This window comes from Scyliorhinus torazame, chromosome 19 (genome assembly GCF_047496885.1).
Source record: "Scyliorhinus torazame isolate Kashiwa2021f chromosome 19, sScyTor2.1, whole genome shotgun sequence".
Classification (NCBI taxonomy): Eukaryota; Metazoa; Chordata; class Chondrichthyes; order Carcharhiniformes; family Scyliorhinidae; genus Scyliorhinus; species Scyliorhinus torazame.
This window is the reverse complement of record NC_092725.1, coordinates 56,485,556-56,506,804: the sequence shown is the minus strand read 5'-3', so window position 1 is coordinate 56,506,804 and position 21,249 is coordinate 56,485,556. Positions and strand designations below refer to the sequence as shown.

General features: G+C 47.2%; 1 protein-coding gene across 22 annotated transcripts in view; it reads right to left on the bottom strand.

The window, feature by feature from the left end:
• Positions 1–21,249, bottom strand: part of nrcama (neuronal cell adhesion molecule a) — a 529,817-nt gene that overhangs the window by 280,496 nt on the left and 228,072 nt on the right. The gene's annotated exons all lie outside the window — the stretch shown is intronic.

Genomic DNA, 21,249 nt, shown 5'->3' with positions numbered 1-21,249 from the left:
ATTTAAATCCAAACACAAAGAAAAGGGGATCCACAAAGAGTTCACCTTGATGAGATGAGGGGATTGGATTTCAGCCTTAAAGAGCTCGGAGTAGGTGCACTTACACCACCTGGACTATGACGGTTCGCAAAGGCCACTCGCCATTTCCTTCACAAGGGCAATTAGAGATGGGCAATAAATGCTGGCCTAGCCAGCGACATCTCATAAAGAGTGCGGGCTCCCTTGAATACGATGGTACTTTTAAAATGTGGATTTTACGGTCCTTACAGCTGGCGGAATCTTAAGATCCCACTCAAGGTGACCCCCCACCCTCCCAACCCCCACCCCTCCCCGCAGCGGGTTTCCCAGTGACGGGACGGGCGAGCCATCACCGGCAGGACCAAAAGATCCCGCCGGCTGCCAATGGTGAGCCCCCTCCGCACCGGAAAACACACCACAGTGGGTCCCGGGAAATCCCGTGCCTTATTGAAGATGGATTCTTGCATGCCCTTGCGAAAATGAACATTGGAAACAGAAAATCTGATAAACAATCTTAAAGACAACAGCTACCATCTTATGACTATCCAGAACCTACCCTATCAATGTAATCAGAGTGATTTTCAGAATTTTTCCTACAATGTACAAAGGAGGAGAATTGGGCAACACAGAGGTTAGGCAGCAATTTTTCACCTTAAGAACGGGCGGGGTGGGGGGGGGGGGGGGGGGGGGGGGTTCTCCTCAGTTTATCTCCCAACGAACATTACTCCATTGCTTTCGAATGGCACAACTCGACTGCCACGTTTCCTAAATCACAACAGTGACTCGTCAAAAGGTTTTTGGGACATCCAGAGCCTATGGAAGAAACTCAATAAGTCCAGATTTTTGGGTGGCACGGTGGTGCAGTGGGTAGCACTGCTGCCTCACAGCGCTGAGGACCCAGGTTCGATCCTGGTCCCCGGGTCACTGCCCGTGTGGAGTTTGCACATTCTCCCCATGTCTGCCTGGGTCTCACCCCCACAACCCAAAGATGTGCAGGATTAGATCGGCTACGCTAAATTGTCCCTTAATTGGAAATGTTTTTTAAAAAATTCAACTAAATCTAAGTTTCTATTTCTTTCTGCGACCTGGCTTCAAACACACCCGAGGCCAAAGGCCAGAATGATCTGTTGCGAAAGGAGTTTGTGGCGTGTCAATCCATGAGCCAAAATTGAAAAACTGTCCCTAATCTGCCACTTACTTGCAATGACACCCAGAGGTCAAAGGACAGATGGAGTAAGGAATAGAGGGGAACAATTGTTTTAACCAGGGCAAGGTTACGCTCAACCCTCTAGTATGGGATGCAACCATCAGTTGTTGTTGCTGTTGTTAGTCCTCCTGCAGCTATTGCTGCAGGAGGCAGACTTTCTTCTGTTTCCATAATTACATTTTTCCTGGAACATGTTACTAGTCTGTCACGAGGCTCAAAGCTTGAGGGGAGCCATTCCATTTCACACATGTGTCTCCCTGCTCTTACTGCCTGCCATTGGTGAGTTTGGAAGGATTTTGCAGGTTGATACTCAACCTGTTTGGCTACGTTATGAATATCCTTGGCCATCAGGTCCTGGGGTGGGACTCGAACACCAAGTTCCTGGCTCAGAGTTAGGGCCCCTGCCCACTGCTCGTGCAACCACCAGTACTCGATGCTAAATGGGTAAGTGAAATGTGAAGCATTCCTTCCTGTCCAATTAAACTGCCTCGCTTTGGTGTGAAGCAAACATATCACTTACACAATATGCTAACATTGAGGAATTGTGGTCGAATAACCTTTGGCAAAGTACCTAAGGGCAGGTGAATGAAATAATGTTTACTAAGGTCAATCTTCACAATCCACTTTCAACAATAGAAAAAGGCCAACAGCGGAGGTTCAATTCCCGTACCGGCTGAGGTTATCCATGAAGGCCCCGCCTTCTCAACCTTGCCCCTTGCCTGAGGTGTGGTGATCCTCAGATTAAATCACCACCAGTCAGCTCTCCCCCTCAAAGGGAAAAGCAGCCTATGGTCATCTGGGACTATGGTGACTTTGTTTTATAACTAAGGTCAACCTTCACAATTCACCTTCATCAGTAGAACAAGGAGTCTTGATGGGTCGGGTTTTTGGTTTCTTAGAAAAACATATATTTAGGGCAGCACGGTGGCCTAGTGGTTAGCGCAGCTGCCTCACGGCGCTGAGGTCCCAGGTTCGATCCCAGCTCTGGGTCACTGTCCGTGTGGGGTTTGCACATTCTCCCCGTGTCTGTGTGGGTTTCACCCCCACAACCCAAAGATATGCAGGCTAGGTGGATTGACCATGCTAAATTGGAAAAAAATAATTGGTTAATCTAAATTTATTTTTTTTAAAAACAAACATATTTATATTTTTTTTATAGAGAGGTTGGACAGGTTGGGCCGCTACCAATTGGAGTTTAGAAAAATGAAAGGTGAGCTTGTTGAAACATAGGACATCCTGAAGGGATTTGTTCAGGTGAATATTTCCACTTGCGGAAGGGGCTAGAAGTGGTTTAAGAATAAGAGGTCCACGGACTTCCGGGTGCGGGGATGACCAGCTGAGTCGCACGTTTCGGCAGCTCCCGGTGAAACGGACTTTTGGGCTCTTGATAGGAGCCCCAACGGCAATTTTGACGGCTAAAAACACTGTGCGGTAAACCAGAAGGGAATCCCCCCTGGATACGGATGAAAAAAGGAGGAGAAAGTGGCCGGATTGCAGTGGATCCTTTAGAACAGCGGCAAGGAAGGCAAGCAAAAACCAAGATGGCGTCGGAAGGTGGCAGTTTAACATGGGGCCCTGAACAACAAGAGTTCTTGAAATGCTGTGTGGAAGAGCTCAAAAAGGAAATGAAGAAAGAGCTGTTGGCCCCGATACTACAGGCGATCGAAGGGCTAAAGGAGGAACAAAAGACCCAGGAGCAGGAGCTTCGGGTCGTGAAGGCAAAGGCAGCCGAGAATGAGGACGACATACAGGGCCTGGTGGTGAAGACGGAGATGCATGAGGCACATCAGAAACGATGTGTGGAAAGGTTGGAGGCACTGGAGAACAACGCAAGGAGGAACAACTTGAGGATTCTTGGTCTTCCTGAAGGTGCGGAGGGAGCGGACGTCGGGGCATATGTGAGCACGATGCTGCACTCGTTAATGGGAGCGGAGGCCCCGGCGGGTCCGTTGGAGGTGGAGGGAGCATACCGAGTGATGGCGCGAGGACCGAGAGCAGGAGAAATTCCCAGAGCCATAGTGGTGAGATTCCTCCGTTTTAAGGATAGAGAAATGGTCCTTAGATGGGCAAAGAAAACTCGGAGCAGTAAATGGGAGAACGCGGTGATCCGCGTTTATCAAGACTGGAGTGCGGAGGTGGCGAGAAGGAGGACGAGCTTTAATCGGGCCAAGGCGTTGCTTCATAAAAAGAAGATAAAATTTGGAATGCTGCAACCAGCAAGACTGTGGGTCACATATCGAGGGAACCACCACTACTTTGAGACGGCGGATGAAGCGTGGACTTTTATTGTGGAAGAAAAACTGGAATGAGCGGGTTATTAAAAAGAACGTTTGAACAAAGTGGTGGGGCGAAGAGGGGGGTTAAAAAGGGGGGAAAGAGGAGTTTTATGTACTAATCCTGCGATGTGGTAACTTTTCTCTCTTCCACAGGTGGTGATGGGGGAGGAGGGGAGGTGGAGGAGATGGGGCGTTGGCCATTGGGGGCGGGGCCAAGGGAGAAGCGCGGGCTTGGTTCCCGCGCTATGATAATTATGGCGGGAATAGAGAAGCAGGAAGGAGGGGGCGTCGCACGGTGCGAGCCGAGGTCATGGGGGGAAGCCGAGGTCGGCCAGAGTTTGCTGACTTCTGGGAGCAACATGGGGGGAGTAATTACGCTAGCGGGGGATCTAGCGGGGGGGGTGGGAGGGGGGAATTACTGGGTTGCTGCTGCTGGGGAGAGGGGGGAGCTGGTATGGGAGGGGATGGGCGGGGGGGCACCGCCTGGGGGAGATACAGCTGCGTGGGAACCGAGTGAGGAGCTGGAAAAAGGGGATGGCTAATCGACAAGGGGTGGTAGGAAGCCCCCCAACCCGGCTGATCACGTGGAACGTGAGAGGGCTGAACGGGCCGATAAAGACGGCACGGGTACTCGCACACCTTAAGAAACTTAAGGCAGATGTAGTTATGTTACAGGAAACGCACCTGAAACTGATAGACCAGGTTAGGCTACGCAAAGGATGGGTGGGGCAGGTGTTCCATTCGGGGCTAGATGCGAAAAACAGGGGGGTGGCTATATTAGTGGGGAAGCGGGTAATGTTCGAGGCAAAGACTATAGTGGCGGATAACGGGGGCAGATACGTGATGGTGAGTGGCAAACTACAGGGGGAGACGGTGGTTTTGGTAAACGTATATGCCCCGAACTGGGATGATGCCAATTTTATGAGGCGGATGCTAGGACGCATTCCGGACCTAGAGATGGGAAAGCTGATAATGGGGGGAGATTTTAATATGGTGTTGGAACCAGGGCTGGATAGGTCGAAGTCCAGGACTGGAAGGAGGCCGGCAGCAGCCAAGGTACTTAAAGATTTTATGGAGCAGATGGGAGGTGTAGACCCGTGGAGATTTAGCAGACCTAGGAGTAAGGAGTTCTCGTTTTTCTACTATGTCCATAAAGTCTACTCGCGAATAGACCTTTTTGTGCTGGGAAGGGCGTTGATCCCGAAGGTGAGGGGAACGGAGAATACGGCTATAGCCATTTCGGATCACGCTCCACACTGGGTAGACTTGGAGATAGGGGAGGAAACAGGAGGGCACCCACCCTGGAGAATGGGACTAATGGCAGATGAGGGGGTGTGTCTAAGGGTGAGGGGGTGCATTGAAAAGTACTTGGAACTCAATGATAATGGGGAGGTCCAGGTGGGAGTGGTCTGGGAGGCGTTGAAGGCGGTGGTTAGAGGGGAGCTGATATCAATAAGGGCACATAAAGGGAAGCAGGAGAGTAAGGAACTGGAGCGGTTGCTGCAAGAACTTCTGAGGGTGGACAGACAATATGCGGAAGCACCGGAGGGACTGTACAGGGAAAGGCAAAGGCTACATGTAGAATTTGACTTGCTGACTACGGGCACTGCAGAGGCACAATGGAGGAAGGCACAGGGTGTACAGTACGAATATGGGGAGAAGGCGAGCAGGTTGCTGGCACACCAATTGAGGAAAAGGGGAGCAGCGAGGGAAATAGGGGGAGTGAGGGATGAGGAAGGAGAGATGGAGCGGGGAGCGGAGAGAGTGAATGGAGTGTTCAAGCCATTTTATAAAAAATTATATGAAGCTCAACCCCCGGATGGGAGGGAGAGAATGATGGGCTTTTTGGATCGGCTGGAATTTCCCAAGGTGGAAGAGCAGGAAAGGGTGGGACTGGGAGCACAGATCGAGGTAGAAGAAGTGGTGAAAGGAATTAGGAGCATGCAGGCGGGAAAGGCCCCGGGACCGGATGGATTCCCAGTCGAATTCTATAGAAAATATGTGGACTTATGTGGACCCGGTATTGACGAGGACCTTTAATGAGGCAAAGGAAAGGGGACAACTGCCCCCGACTATGTCTGAAGCAACGATATCGCTTCTCTTAAAGAAGGAAAAGGACCCGCTACAATGCGGGTCCTATAGACCTATTTCCCTCCTAAATGTAGATGCCAAGATCCTGGCCAAGGTAATGGCAATGAGAATAGAGGAATGTGTCCCGGGGGTGGTCCACGAGGACCAAACTGGGTTTGTGAAGGGGAGACAGCTGAACACGAATATACGGAGGCTGTTAGGGGTAATGATGATGCCCCCACCAGAGGGGGAAACGGAGATAGTAGTGGCGATGGCTGCCGAGAAAGCATTTGATAGAGTGGAGTGGGATTATTTGTGGGAGGTGTTGAGGAGATTTGGTTTTGGAGAGGGGTATGGGTGCAGCTGTTGTATAGGGCCCCGATGGCGAGCGTGGTCACGAATGGACGGGGATCTGCATATTTTCGGCTCCATAGAGGGACAAGGCAGGGATGCCCTCTGTCCCCATTATTGTTTGCACTGGCGATTGAGCCCCTGGCGATAGCGTTGAGGGGTTCCAAGAAGTGGAGGGGAGTACTTAGAGGAGGAGAGAACACCGGGTATCTTTGTATGCGGACGATTTGTTACTATATGTGGCAGACCCGGCGGAGGGGATGCCAGAAATAATGCGGATACTTGGGGAGTTTGGGGATTTTTCAGGGTATAAATTGAACATGGGGAAAAGTGAGTTGTTTGTGGTGCATCCAGGGGAGCAGAGTAGAGAAATAGAGGACCTACCGTTGAGGAAGGTAACAAGGGACTTTCGTTACCTGGGGATCCAGATAGCCAAGAATTGAGGCACATTGCATAGGTTAAATTTAACGCGGTTGGTGGAACAAATGGAGGAGGATTTCAAGAGATGGGATATGGTATCCCTGTCACTGGCAGGGAGGGTGCAGGCGGTTAAGATGGTGGTCCTCCCGAGATTCCTCTTTGTGTTTCAATGCCTCCCGGTGGTGATCACGAAGGCTTTTTTTAAAAGGATTGAAAAGAGCATCATGGGTTTTGTGTGGGCCGGGAAGACCCCGAGAGTGAGGAAGGGATTCTTACAGCATAGCAGGGATAGGGGGGGGCTGGCACTACCGAGCCTAAGTGAGTATTATTGGGCCGCTAATATTTCAATGGTGAGTAAGTGGATGGGAGAGGAGGAGGGAGCGGCGTGGAAGAGATTAGAGAGGGCGTCCTGTAGGGGGACTAGCCTACAGGCTATGGTGACAGCCCCATTGCCGTTCTCACCGAGGAACTACACCACAAGCCCGGTGGTGGTGGCTACACTGAAGATTTGGGGACAGTGGAGACGGCATAGGGGAAAGACTGGAGCCTTGGGGGGGGTCCCCGATAAGAAACAACCATAGGTTTGCCCCGGGGGGAATGGATGGGGGATATGGAATGTGGCAAAGAGCAGGAATAACGCAACTGAAAGATCTGTTTGTGGATGGGAAGTTCGCGAGTCTGGGAGCGCTGACCGAGAAATATGGGTTGCCCCAAGGGAATGCATTCAGGTATATGCAACTGAGGGCTTTTGCGAGGCAACAGGTGAGGGAATTCCCGCAGCTCCCGACACAAGAGGTGCAGGACAGAGTGATCTCAAAGACATGGGTGGGGGATGGTAAGGTGTCAGATATATATATATGTATATATATAGGGAAATGAGGGATGAAGGGGAGACTATGGTAGATGAACTAAAAGGGAAATGGGAAGAAGAGCTGGGGGAGGAGATCGAGGAAGGGCTGTGGGCAGATGCCCTAAGCAGGGTAAACTCGTCGTCCTCGTGTGCCAGGCTAAGCCTGATTCAGTTTAAGGTATTACACAGGGCGCATATGACTGGAGCACGGCTCAGTAAATTTTTTGGGGTGGAGGATAGGTGTGCGAGGTGCTCGAGAAGCCCAGCGAATCATACCCATATGTTTTGGTCATGCCCGGCACTACAGGGGTTTTGGATGGGGGTGACAAAGGTGCTTTCAAAAGTAGTGGGGGTCCGGGTCGAACCAAGCTGGGGGTTGGCTATATTTGGGGTTGCACAAGAGCCGAGAGTGCAGGAGGCGAGAGAGGCCGATGTTTTGGCCTTTGCGTCCCTAGTAGCCCGGCGCAGGATATTGCTAATGTGGAAAGAAGCCAAGCCCCCGGGGGTGGAGACCTGGATAAATGACATGGCAGGGTTTATAAAGCTAGAGCGGATTAAGTTCGTTCTAAGGGGGTCGGCTCAAGGGTTCACCAGGCGGTGGCAACCGTTCGTCGAATACCTCGCAGAAAGATAGATGGAATGGAAAAAAGAAGGCAGCAGCAGCAGCCCAGGATGGGGGGGGGGGGGGGGTGGGGGGAGGAGGAGGAGGAACCAGAAGGACTCTCAGGGTTGTTAATATATACTGTATAATATGTATAGGTCGTTGCGACAGATAATTATATATTGGACTGTTAAATTATATTTTTGGAGAGTGTTACTTGTGATAAGGCAGTTGCCAATTAGGGTTAGTTTTCATTTTTGTTATTTATTATTTATTCATTTTTTGTTTATAAAATAGGTCATTGTTATTTGTGTTGTTATAATATTGTGTAAAGGATGCACAATGTACTGTGTTGGTTGACCAAAAATTTTCAATAAAATATTTTATTTAAAAAAAAGAATAAGAGGTCCACCATTTAAGACAGAGATAAGGAGAAATCTTTTCTCTCAGAGGGTTGTTAGAATGTGGAATTCTCTTTTGCAGAAAGCAGTGGAGGCTGGGTCATTGAATTTATTCAAGGCAAAGTTAGACAAGATAGATAAGGGAGTTACCGGTTATCGAGGAGCAGAGAGCAAAATGCAGTTGAGACAGAACCAGATCAGTCATGATCTGACTGAATGTTGGAGCAGACCGAAGGCCTGAATGGCCGACTCCTCTTCCTAAATCCTATATCCCTGCAATCCAATGCCGATCATGGCTAACAAACACAGAGCAGTAACCAACAACAGAATGATGACCTACACAGCCGAAAGAATCAAATATAACAGTCCAAAGATGTGCAGATGAGGTGGATTGGCAACGCTAAATTTCCCTTTAGTGTCCAAAAGATTAGGTTGGGTTATGAGGATAGGGTAGAGTCGTGGGATTAAGTAGGGTGTTCTTCCAAAGGGCCGGTGCAGACTCGATGGAGCTAATGGCCTCTTTCTGCATTGTAAAATTCTATTCTATAACAGGGGAGGTTATGATCAAAGTGCCCCAGTCAGAGGGCACCGAAGCTACTGTGTTAAGCTGCGGTCGCCCAGAGGCAAGGGAGGCACCCATGTGCTGGAGGCAGTGCATGAGATGGTCCTGTGGGATGTTATGCGGAAAGTCTCGAGTGAGTAAGATTTCTGCTGGAAGGGAGGTGATCTTAGAGGTACAGGAGATAGTGAACTGGATGAGAGAATCTGGACTCAAACACACACGCACGCTTGCAGGCATGAAACAGAGCAGTGAATGTGAAAACCCTGGAACTGTGTGATAACAATTGGACACTACAGTGGGGGGGGGGGGTGGGGGGTAGGGTGGTTAGGAGCAGTGAACGATTCTGTGTTTCAAGATGGGTTTAATGATCTCCCTCATCCATGAACATCTTGTCATCGAATTCACATCTAAGCACACAGTCAAATTGAAAGGCGACTGTAGTATCTCTGGCCCATCAGTTTTAAACACAGGGCCAATAATTGGCTGCTACAAATAATTTGTTATTATTCAGATCCCCTCACAGCCCATCATATTTCCATAGCCCCAGGGGAAAAGGGGGGGAAGATTTACTGCGTCTTCTACGTGTACTGAAACGGTGAACATGCTGTTCCATAATTAGGTTTACAATTTTGTCACATGTAACAAGCGGGAAAGGAAATCTTTGCCCGAGGGCTTTTAAGCCAGACTTGGGCTTGTGAGGCAAAGTATGCACGCTCAGTGTGGAATTGCCACAGAATTTCAAGCCACTCAACTCACCTCCTGTTCAAAAGGAAGGCTGAATGGGAGACCTTACTTCAGCTGCACAGCAAGGATATAATGATTGAAAGCCGCTTGTTAAATTGCACCCACAATGTTGCACTCTATCGGTAAAATAGCAGGAGCTCTGGGTGACCATTTTTGTCGAGGGCAGAGTGGTCACTACTGAGGGTGAGAGGGCTTCATCGAAAATTTGATTGGATGCTGGGATGCGAAGGAAACATTCTTTGGAAACATAAGACTAATAAATGCAAATACTCACAAAGGAAAAAAGTAACTCATTACCAGTTTAGTTTAAACTAATGTGTCGGGGGATGGGAACCGATGCAGGAGGTTGGAAGGTAGTAAAACAGGGACAGAAACAAAAGGCAGTAAGGGGGAAAGTGTAAGGCAGAGAAGCCATAGTCAAAAATCAAAAAGGGCGACAGTACAAGGTACAGTGACTGAGGGGAGCTCAGTGAATAGGGCCAGGAATACTAAAAGGAATAAAACGGGAAGTAAAAACATTAATGGTAAACGACGCGGCAGGTTGTTACATGAAGATATGGGTTCAACGACAAGGAAAATTAGGAGAAAAGTGAAGAGGAAATATAACTTAGGAGAGGTTACTGATCGAGGTGTTAAGATTCAGAACAGGGGTAAAAAAGCCAACATAAGTGTACTTTACCTGAATGCTCATAGTATTCGGAATAAGGTAAATGAGTTGATGGCGCAAATCATCGTGAATAACTATGATTTAATGGCCATTACTATTCGGAAGGACAGAGTGGATGGTAAGGGAGGTAGGTGGTGTAGCTCTGTTATTTAAGCATGACATCCGGGCAATAGTAAGGGATGACATCGGTGCTATGGAGGATAAGGTTGAATCCATTTGGGTGGAAATCAGGAATAGTAAGGCGAAAAAGTCACTGATAGGAGTAGTCTATAGACCACCAAATAGTAACATTATGGTGGGGCAGACAATAAACAAAGAAATAACTGATGCATGTAGAAATGGTACAGCAGTCATCATGGGGGATTTTAATCTACATGTCAATTGGTTTAACCAGGTCGGTCAAGGCAGCCTTGAGGAGGAGTTTATAGAATGTATCCGCGATAGTTTCCTAGAACAGTATGTAATGGAACCTACGAGGGAACAAGCAGCCCTAGATCTGGTCCTGTGTAATGAGACAGGATTGATTCAGGATCTCATAGTTAGGGATCCTCTCGGAAGGAGCAATCACAATATGGTGGAATTTAAAATAAAGATGGAGGGCGAGAAGGTAAAATCAAATACTAGTGTTTTGTGCTTAAACAAAGGAGATGAGAATAGGATGAGAGCAGAACTAGCTAAGGTAGACTGGGAGCAAAGACTTTATGGTGAAACAGTTGAGGAACAGTGGAGAACTTTCCAAACGATTTTTCACAGTGCTCAGCAAAGGTTTATACCAACAAAAAGGAAGGATGGTAGAAAGAGAGAAAATCGACCGTGGATATCTAAGGAAATAAGGGAGAGTATCAAATTGAAGGAAAAAGCATACTAAGTAGCAAAGATTAGTGGGAGACTAGAAGATTGGGAAATCTTTAGGGGGCAACAGAAAGCTACTAAAAAAGCTGTAAAGAAGAGTAAGATAGATTATGAGAGTAAACTGGCTCAGAATATAAAAAGATAGTAAAAGTTTCTACAAATATATAAAACAAAAAAGAGTGGCTATGGTAAATATTGGTCCTTTAGAGGATGAGAAGGGAGATTTAATAATGGGAGATGAGGAAATGGCTGAGGAACTGAACAGGTTTTTTGGGTCGGTCTTCACAGTGGAAGACACAAATAACATGCCAGTGACTGATGGAAATGAGGCTATGACAGGTGAGGACCTTGAGAGGATTGTTACCACTAAGGAGGTAGTGATGGGCAAGCTAATGGGGCTAAAGGTAGACAAGTCTCCTGGCCCTGATGGAATGCATCCCAGAGTGCTAAAAAAGATGGCTAGGGAAATTGCAAATGCACTAGTGATAATTTACCAAAATTCACTAGACTCTGGGGTGGTCCCGGCGAATTGGAAATTAGCAAACGTGATACCACTGTTTAAAAAAGGGAGGTAGGCTGAAAGCGGGTAATTATAGGCCAGTGAGCCTAACTTCGCTAGTAGGGAGATGCTGGAATCTATCATCAAGGAAGAAATAGCGTGGCATCTGATGGAAATTGTCCCATTGGGCAGACCCAGCATGGGTTCATAAAGGGCAGGTTTGCCTAACTAATTTAGTGGAATTTTTTGAGGACATTACCAGTGCGATAGATAACGGGGAGCCAATGGATGTGGTATATCTGGATTTCCAGAAAGCCTTTGACAAGGTGCCACACAAAAGGTTGCTGCATAAGATAAAGATGCATGGCATCAAGGGGAAAGTCGTAGCATGGATAGAGGATTGGTTAATTAATAGAAAGCAAAGAGGGGGGATTAATGGGTGTTTCTCAGGTTGGCAATCAGAAGCTAGCGGTGTCCCTCAGGGATCAGTGTTGGGCCCACAATTGTTCACAATTTACATCGATGATTTGGAGTTGGGGACCAAGGGCAATGTGTCCAAGTTTGCAGACGACACTAAGATGAGTGGTAAAGCAAAAATGCAGAGGATACAGGAAGTCTGCAGAGGAATTTGAAAAGGCTAAGTGAATGGGCTAGGGTCTGGCAGATGGAATACAATGTTGACAAATGTGAGGTTATCCATTTTGGTAGGAATAACAGCAAAAGGGATTATTATTTAAATGATAAAATATTAAAGCATGCTGCTGTGCAGAGAGACCTGGGTGTGCTAGTGCATGAGTCGCAAAAAGTTGGTTTACAGGAGCAACAGATGATTAAGAAGGCACATGGAATTTTGTCCTTCATTGCTAGAGGGATGGAGTTTAAGACCAGGGAGGTTATGCTGCAATTGTATAAGGTGTTAGTGAGGCCACACCTGGAGTGTTGTGTTCAGTTTTGGTCTCCTTACTTGAGAAAGGACGTACTGGCACTGGAGGGTGTGCAGAGGAGATTCACTAGGTTAATCCCAGAGCTGAAGGGGTTGGATTACGAGGAGAGTTTGAGTAGACTGGGACTGTACTCATTGGAATTTAAAAGGATGAGGGGGGATCTTATAGAAACATATAAAATTATGAAGGGAATAGATAGGATAGATGCGGGCAGGTTGTTTCCACTGGCGGGTGAAAGCAGAACTAGGGGGCATAGCCTCAAAATAAAGGGAAGTAGATTTAGGACTGAGTTTAGGAGGAACTTCTTCACCCAAAGGGTTGTGAATCTATGGAATTCCTTGCCCAGTGAAGCAGTAGAGGCTCCTTCATTAAATGTTTTTAAGATGAAGATAGATAGTTTTTTGAAGAATAAAGGGATTAAGGGTTATGGTGTTTGGGCCGGAAAGTGGAGCTGAGTCCACAAAAGATCAGCCATGATCTCATTGAATGGTGGAGCAGGCTCGAGGGGCCAGCTGGCCTACTCCTTCTCCTAGTTCTTATGTTCTTATTATAATTAATCCTGATTTAAGGGACAGTATACAAAAGAGCCTACACTTCAAAACGTACTTTATTGACTGTAACGTTCTTTGAGACATCCCGAGAACATTTTTAAAGGTACAAAATAAACGCAAAATCTCTTCCATTCCTTTATGTTCCTTTCAACTGCATCGTTTGTGATTTCCCTCAGACTGATTAAATCATTGCAACTGTGCCAATTTTCCCCAGTCAGTCAGATCTGATGGGCTTCACAGTAGGTCTGTTCACATCTTGTACAGAATCAGTTCTATCCCTCAGGTCAAACATAAAACAGAAAATCCTCAAAGAGTCCCACTCAGGTTACTACAAAGGGCGCTGTTCTCCTTTCAATTGTCTGCACACTGGTCACAATACAGAAACACTTTTGTAACCATAACCATTGTGAGAATACAGAGGAAACGTAGCAAGCAAAAGCTAGAGGAGCTCCACTTGCAGCTCCCTGATCATTTTGCTGGGTAAGAAGAATACACTAGGACGCCAGCTCCAATCCCAGCTCTACTCTCGGCTGACATGCCGGATCTCAGCCAGGGCAAGAGTTGGAGAACTGCAAACAATTTGGTGCTCGTGAAGTCTTGCCCCAGGAAAAGAAAGAACCCCTTCAGACGCAGAAGACGGAAAGAAAGAGAGTAGGTTAGAGAATAGAATACATAGAATTGAAAGCAAACAGCATTCATGAAAAAGACACTTTCATGGATGATTTCTTTTTTTGTCTTTATTCTTTCATGCGATGTGGTCGTCACTGACAAGGTCGGCATTTGTTGCCATCCCCGATTGCCCTCCAGTCGAGTCGTTTGCTGGGTCATTTCATGGGGGCAGTTAAGGTCAACTACATTCTGGGAATCTGGAGTCACATGTAGGCCAGACCAGGTGAGGATGGCAGATTTCCTTCCCTAAAGGATATAGCTTCATGATCACTGTTACATGGTCACTGTTACGGAGACTAACTTTCAATTCCAGATTTATTAATGGAATTTAAATTCCACCGACTACCGTGGTGGGAATTGAACTCATGTCCGCGGAGCATTGGCCAGGCCTCTGGATTACGTGTCCAGTGACATTACCACTATGGCATCCCCCCTCAGGTGGTGTTTAAGATAGCAACTGTGCCTTACTATGGCCAAACACTAGATGGCGGAGAATATTTTCCCTTCCTGAAATCACAGGCGATCTTGGTGAGCATTGTACCTTGTTCTCACCCAGCATGGCAGCTGGTGGGCCAGCCCAGTATGGCTAACTTCACAAGCATGCACAACGCAGACTGGAACTTGGGACTTTGACAGCTCAAAGATACATCAGGTGAACCACGTACACACTCATCCAAAGTCATTTGCTTCACGGAGCACTGTGTATTTGTTAATGCAACAATGGTCCACGGTCGCAATGCCGGCTGTGGCTCAGTGGGTCACACTCTTGAGCCTGAACCAGAGGTCATGGGTTCAAACCCCGCTCCAGGATTTGAACACAAGGCTGGCACTGTCGAGCCAGGGTTGCACCGGAGGAGGTACCAACATCTGGATGAGGCCATTGAACCCATCTTACCCCTCAGTTGCATTGCACTATTTTGAAGGAGAGCTGTTGAGATTGCTCCAGAGCCCTGGCCAATATTTACCCCTCAACTATAAAAAAAAAAGAATTGCCGAGGCATTAATGCTATTTGCGGGAGTTCAGTGTACACAAACGTGCTGCTGTGTTTCCTACATTGCAGCGGTGACTAATCTTCAAAGCTATTTCAGTGGGTGTAAAGAGCTTTGGGAAACCCTGAGGTCCTGCAAGGCACTAAATATAAATGCGGGTCTGTACTTGTCGGCTTGGAAGATATAAACTGGACTGCTCCTTTAATGTGCACCGCACAGAGATACTAGCAGTGCTCGCAGGACAGATTAGCTGCAGCGTTTTAGATTAACCTCATTTAACATGATTCCAACAGCCAGGACGATAAAACAGATTTTTTTTTCTGCCAGCATCTAAAATAACAAGCACAGAAGTCTTTGCTTGATTCAATTATTTGATTAATCTCTTTCATTGCTTGATATTTGTTGTGGATAAATTTTGCATTCAATGAGCAATGTTAGCAATGCTAATATCAAGCGCTCTGGATCTGGCCTGATATGCTTCGATACAGCATGCTGCCTTGGACTGAATTTGCCACAAAAGAGTTGCCACACTGCAGCTGTTTTGTGCACATCCTATGGGCTTTGGCCGCTTTTGAGTGAGATTGCCAATTTAGTTGTTAATTAGACCAGAATTAAGAGTTATTTTGTGCTGTACTGTTCACAGTAACTTCATTGCAGTGTTAACGTAAGCCAACTTGTGACAATAATAAAGATTACATGTTCACTAGAAACTGTGCTATGATCGTCCCAAATTCATGATGCATTGGACATTTACAGAGGTCAGGCACAGAGATCAATCCCAGAAGCGAAGGACTGGGCTACACAACACAGAGTCCCCAAGTCATTTATTCAGAGAAAATGAGGGACAAGTAGCTGAATCTTGACATATCCCATCTCATTCTAACAAGTATGCTTGAGTAAATTACTCGAGGTTAGTGCAAAAAACCTTTTATTGTAAATCTCGCAACTTTTAACAGGGATAGGATGGCAAGCAGCTGCTCTTTAACCGTGAACAATTCAGAATTCACAACGTCTCCGAAAGTAATTGCTTGCTGCCTTCGTTTGCTAATACCGCAAGCACAGATGGCGCACTCCATGCCCGTGCGCTGCCAGTAACGTCACTGTCATCAATTAAAGGCGGCAAAGATCAGGCGCAGGAGAAAAGCTCTGCCTCTGCAAAACTCCAACCTGCCTGAAGACTGAAAACCAGCAGAAAAACACAACAGCCCATCTTCCACCCACTCCCTTCGCCTCCTGCTCTTCACACACATGCCTAGAATGGCTACTAGCCAACAAAGGGGTGGCGCATTCCTGATGACATTGGCAATCAAAAGTGCAAACACGCAGGGCATACTTTGCAGGGTTGGCAGGAGTCAGATTTTCCAGCTGGGCAGGATGTTTCAGTGTAAAATTCCAAGTTATTGGACCAAATCATCATTTATGCCAGTGGACCTATTTAAATACAATAATTGTTCAGGTACTCAAATTATAATGTCCCACAACTTCCAAATTCCAAAATACTCAGTTGGGAAAGAGGGGGACGATAGGCAGGGGTGGGGGTGGTAGCCCTAAGAAACATCGTAGGAACCTACACCCCGAGAACTCCCCATGGAAGGATTGAATGTCAATTGCCTGAGAAGTCGGGAACACAAATCTCCATTGGGCAATTTCCCTGCTCTGAGAACCATCCAATGCTCTAATTTAAATTGTAGTCTTCGGATGGGACTGACTGTCTTACATGAATAGCTATCCTTGAAAGATTAGAAGAATTAAAAACAATTCTAACTCCTGGGTAACAATCGTACTGACCTGCCTGATCCGTTATGGAAGCAACACCCCACTTGCTCGTCTATCTCTCCACCGCCCGACTGTCCCCCCCCCAACCCCCACCACACCCCAACAGCCCCACCACTGACTGCCCACATCGACTACCGACCTCACTGACAACACTCCCCAGTGACCACCTGAGGCCCCCTCACAGGCCACCCGACTAGCGCTCCCCCCCTCCCCCACCGACCACCCAAGACCTCCCGTTGACCACCCAGCATTCCCCACTCAGCGACGGCCCAAGACCCTCCCCCAAGTCATCTGACCAACAGACCATCCAAACTCCCCCAATAACCATCCACCCTACCCCAGCACAACTTGACCACTCAAGCCCTGAAGCTGCTTCTTGAGCCGCTGTCGGCCATATAGTGTAGGTACTTCCACAGTGCTGCTAGGGAAAGATTTTCAGGATTTTGACCAAGTGACAGTGAAGATACGGCGATACATTTCCAAGTCAGGATGGCGGACACCTTGGAGGGGATCTTGAAGTTGTCCTTGTCCTTTTAGGTAGAGGCCGAGGGTTTGGAAAAGGCTGTTGAAGAAACATTGATGGGCAGCATGGTGGAGCAGTGGTTAGCACAGCTGCCTCACGGAGCCGAATTCCCAGGTCCGATCCCGGTTCTGGGTCACTGTCCATGTGGAGTTTGCATATTCTCCCCATGTTTGCGTGGGTTTCGCCCCCACAACCCAAAGATGTGCAGAGGAGGTGGATTGCCCACACTAAATTGCCCCTTAATTGGAAAAAATGAATTGGGTACTCTAAATTTAATTTTAAGAAGGAAGAAACATTGCTGCAGCGTATTGCACAAATATCTTGCATCGTTGTAAAAAAGTTTACATTTGCTGTTTAAAAGCAGCTGTCAATCTACTTAAAATAAGCAGTCTCTTGTCTCGCACTAAATAACAACTAATTAAATTGCATACAAGCATATGGGCCTCCTATATACTGATCATCCACACATGAGGTAAATTTGAGGTGTATGATTCCAAGCTAACTTGCGAGAATCTTCAATGTGTGGCAAGGTGCACAGTGGAGTTCCATTAGCAGGGTGTGGCCAGTACTGGTGAAAGGTTCTACCTGAAGCACTGCGTTACCCCTTTTTCGTTTCGGCCCTAGATTGGCCCACTGTGCACTGGCAGCACATCCGGTTTTAACTTGGGCATTTCAACCACTGCAAGTTTGTTACCAGATTTTAATTTGCATTTAATAGGATTCCAGTATCGAGGATATTCACGCCAACCCCCCCCCCCCACTTTGGAAAATACAATGACTGAGAATGTTCTGTGCAAGTTCCACATTGTTGCAGCTTGCTAAGAATCTGACATCAGTCTGTAAGAGAGAGATGTTTAACGTTAACTATGACAGATTGTTAGGCAGAGAATGGTGCACTCGCTCCTCCAATAGCCTATGGATACCGAGATAATTGGAGCTTTCAAGGGGAAATAAATAAAAGAACCTGCATTTATATAGGGTCTTTCACAACTTCAGGACATCCGTAAGTGCTTTACACAGTCAATGAAATGCCTTTAAAGAATAATCACTAATATAATGTAGGAAGCCTGGCAGTTAACTTACACACATAAAAAGCTCTCACAAGCAGCAATAGAATCGATGACTAGACAACCTCTTTTTTAGTGATGTTGATTGAGGGATAAATATTAGCCAGGACACCAGAGATAACTCCCCTGCTCTGCTTTCTTATAATATCACAGGCTCTTTTACTTAAGGCACATGGAATCTTAGGACAAGGTCTCATCCAAAAGCAAGCACCTCCAACAGTGTAGCCCACCCTCACGTTCCACTGGCGTGTCCAGCAAAATGTTCCGCTCAGGTCTCTGCAGTCAAACCCAGCCCATGACCTCCTGACTCGGAGGTGAAAGAGCTTAACTAGGCCACAACTCATTGAGAATTTTTTGTGAGTTATGGACACCAAATTACAGAGCGAACAGGGGCAAATGGAGTTGAGGCGTAGATCACCCATAATCCAGCCGAAAGGCAGCAGAATACAGAATCCCTGCACTGCAGGAGGAGGCCATTTGGTCCATCAGACCTGCACCGACCCACCCAAGGCCACTCCCCTGCCCTACCCCTGTAACCCCATCTAGCCGGCACAACTTTGGACTCCAAGGGACAATTTAGTATGACCAATCCACCTAACCTACATATCTTTGGACTGTGGGAGGAAACCCACGCAGACACGGAGAGAACGTGCAAACTCCAGACAATTACCCAAGGTCGGAATCGAACCCAGCTCCCTGGCTCTGTGAAACAGCAGTGCTAACCACTGTGCCACGATGCCACCCACAGGCTTGTGGGGCTGAACAGCCTGCTCCTGTTCCTATCTTCATTTATTGCAGCTAAGCATCACCTCAAGGATAAACATCGTTCTCAAGTGTTCTGTCTCCACTGCCGTGAGTTTCCTCCAGATTGTGATGGTAATAGCAGGAACTGCACCATTCAATCGATGGTGCCATCGATGGTACCATCACTAACAGCCAGGCTACCACTTGCCTGCTTCCACTGCAGGACTTCACCAAATGGGAGCACATTTTGGTTAAATCGCGCAGTTGATAAATCCCAGGCTGCTTTTCGTCAGGTGCACTGCTGGTTGACAAACCTTTGCATTGGAATCTCACAAGGAGAAACATTCCCCTCACTATTTGCCTTTCGACGCACAATTTGCAGCAGTAAGGCTTGACACCCACACTTGTAAAATGTAGCGTGGAATCTTCCGCTCTGAAGTGTAGGTTGGGTGGCAGGCACAAAGGTGGGAATGATTCCTGCTGGGGGCATAGGACAGCTGAATATGTGCGATCTTGCACTGTTCAGCTCATTTATTTTTCATCCATGCCGAGCACGATGAATCTCGTGTCAGAGGCAGGCAGGAAGTCACCATCCCTGCCTTTACCTTATGGGGGCAAAGGTCAGGCCACCATATTTAGACAGCACCAGACCAGCCTCCCTCCCATATATCCTTAGCCTGTATCCCAGATCCAGCTGCCCAGGACCCCAAGAAACTTCAGAGAGTCGTGAACACCGCCCAGTCCATCACACGAACCTGCCTCCCATCCATTGACTCCATCTACACCTCCCGCTGCCTGGGGAAAGCGGGCAGTATAATCAAAGATCCCTCCCACCCGGCTTACTCACTCTTCCAACTTCTTCCATCGGGCAGGAGGTACAGAAGTCTGAGAACACGCACGAACAGACTCAAAAATAGCTTCTTCCCCACTGGCACCAGACTCCTAAATGACCCTCTTATGGACTTACTTCATTAAGACTACACCCTGTATGTTTCATCCGATGCCAGTGCTTCTGTAGTTACATTGTATATGTTGTGTTGCCCTATTATGTATTTTCTTTTATTCCCTTTTCTTCTCATGTACTTAATGATCTGTTGAGCTGCTCGCAGAAAAATACTTTTCACTGTACCTCGGTACACGTGACAATAAACAAATCCAATCCAATCCTGCTCATCCATTGGTCATTGAGAAGCTCAATCCAGCTTTAAAATCCAGAGAATAGAATTCCGAACAGTTCATGCAGATGTTGGGAAAATTATTTATGGCCACATATGCCAAATTAAGCTCACCTACCCACCAAACCTCCTGCTGCTGGCTCGCCTGCAAGACTTGGCCCGTAATCTTTGAAAGGAAAAACTTTATAAGAGCAAATGTTTTGCCTTGAATCCATCTCCTTTGAGATGAAGGCACACAGATTGTTTTTAAATGCACTACTACACAAAGGAAGTTTCCAGTGGGCCTTCACCCTTGCAATGCACTTACATTGAAACAACTCCGAAGATGTGGATTCAGGCCAATTCAGCAATTCCATTATCCACCTCGCGAGCTAATGAGGCTGAATCACCCCCATGTGGGCCCTTAGAGATGTGCTGACTCACACTGAAGGGGTCAGGGGGGAGGGAGGTGGGGGAAGGAGGGGTGGGCAATGGGAGAGCTAAACATTCACAGGTCCAAAGGTGCAGAACGAGCAGTGGTCACATGATCAAGGATCCATAGACGACCATTAGTGCGATCGATGACACCAACTGGTAAAAGGAATCTCTTTAGCTTTAAGCCCTACATGACAATGGAACAGACTGCCAACCTCCTGACCCAAACAGAGAGACAATAAACTAAGCCCAATGCTTTAAGATTGCCAACCATTCTCAAGCATCGCATTCACTTCCCTTCTTTATAAGTATTTAAGTTTAAGTGGATTATACTGGGAGACATTTCTTTCGCACTTTCTTTTTAACTGGAACAGTACATGCAAGTGCTGAGTCTGTGATAAAGCTTAGAGAAAAGGTTTCATTGCTTTTAGTGTCGAGATAGCAAGGACAGAAGAAATGAAAATCGCTTATTGTCACAAGTAGGCTTCAAAGGAAGTTACTGTGAAAAGCCCCTATGAAGACTCCTTCTTCATATACGTCTCTTTCCCTGTCCCATGTCAGCACACAGTTCTGCACTTCCTGTTGCGTTCTTCAGCAGTCTGGGTTGGTCTTTTCACCTGAGCAATGGAGCTCAGGGACCACAGAGAAGACCATCACACGTCAGGGGCTGCCCTGGGCTGCAGCAAAATACATCTGGAGACCACCAACGTGCTGAAAGACTTACCAGAATCATTCTGACATTCATCTTTTTCTTTTGACCACCAGGAACGGTCAATTTTTGCTGATTGCAAAAGTGTTGGTTGATATTACATTTTATGTCCTGAGCCCGGGATGCTGGTGAGGTGATGCAACGGTTGACTAAAGAGCTTGGGATAACT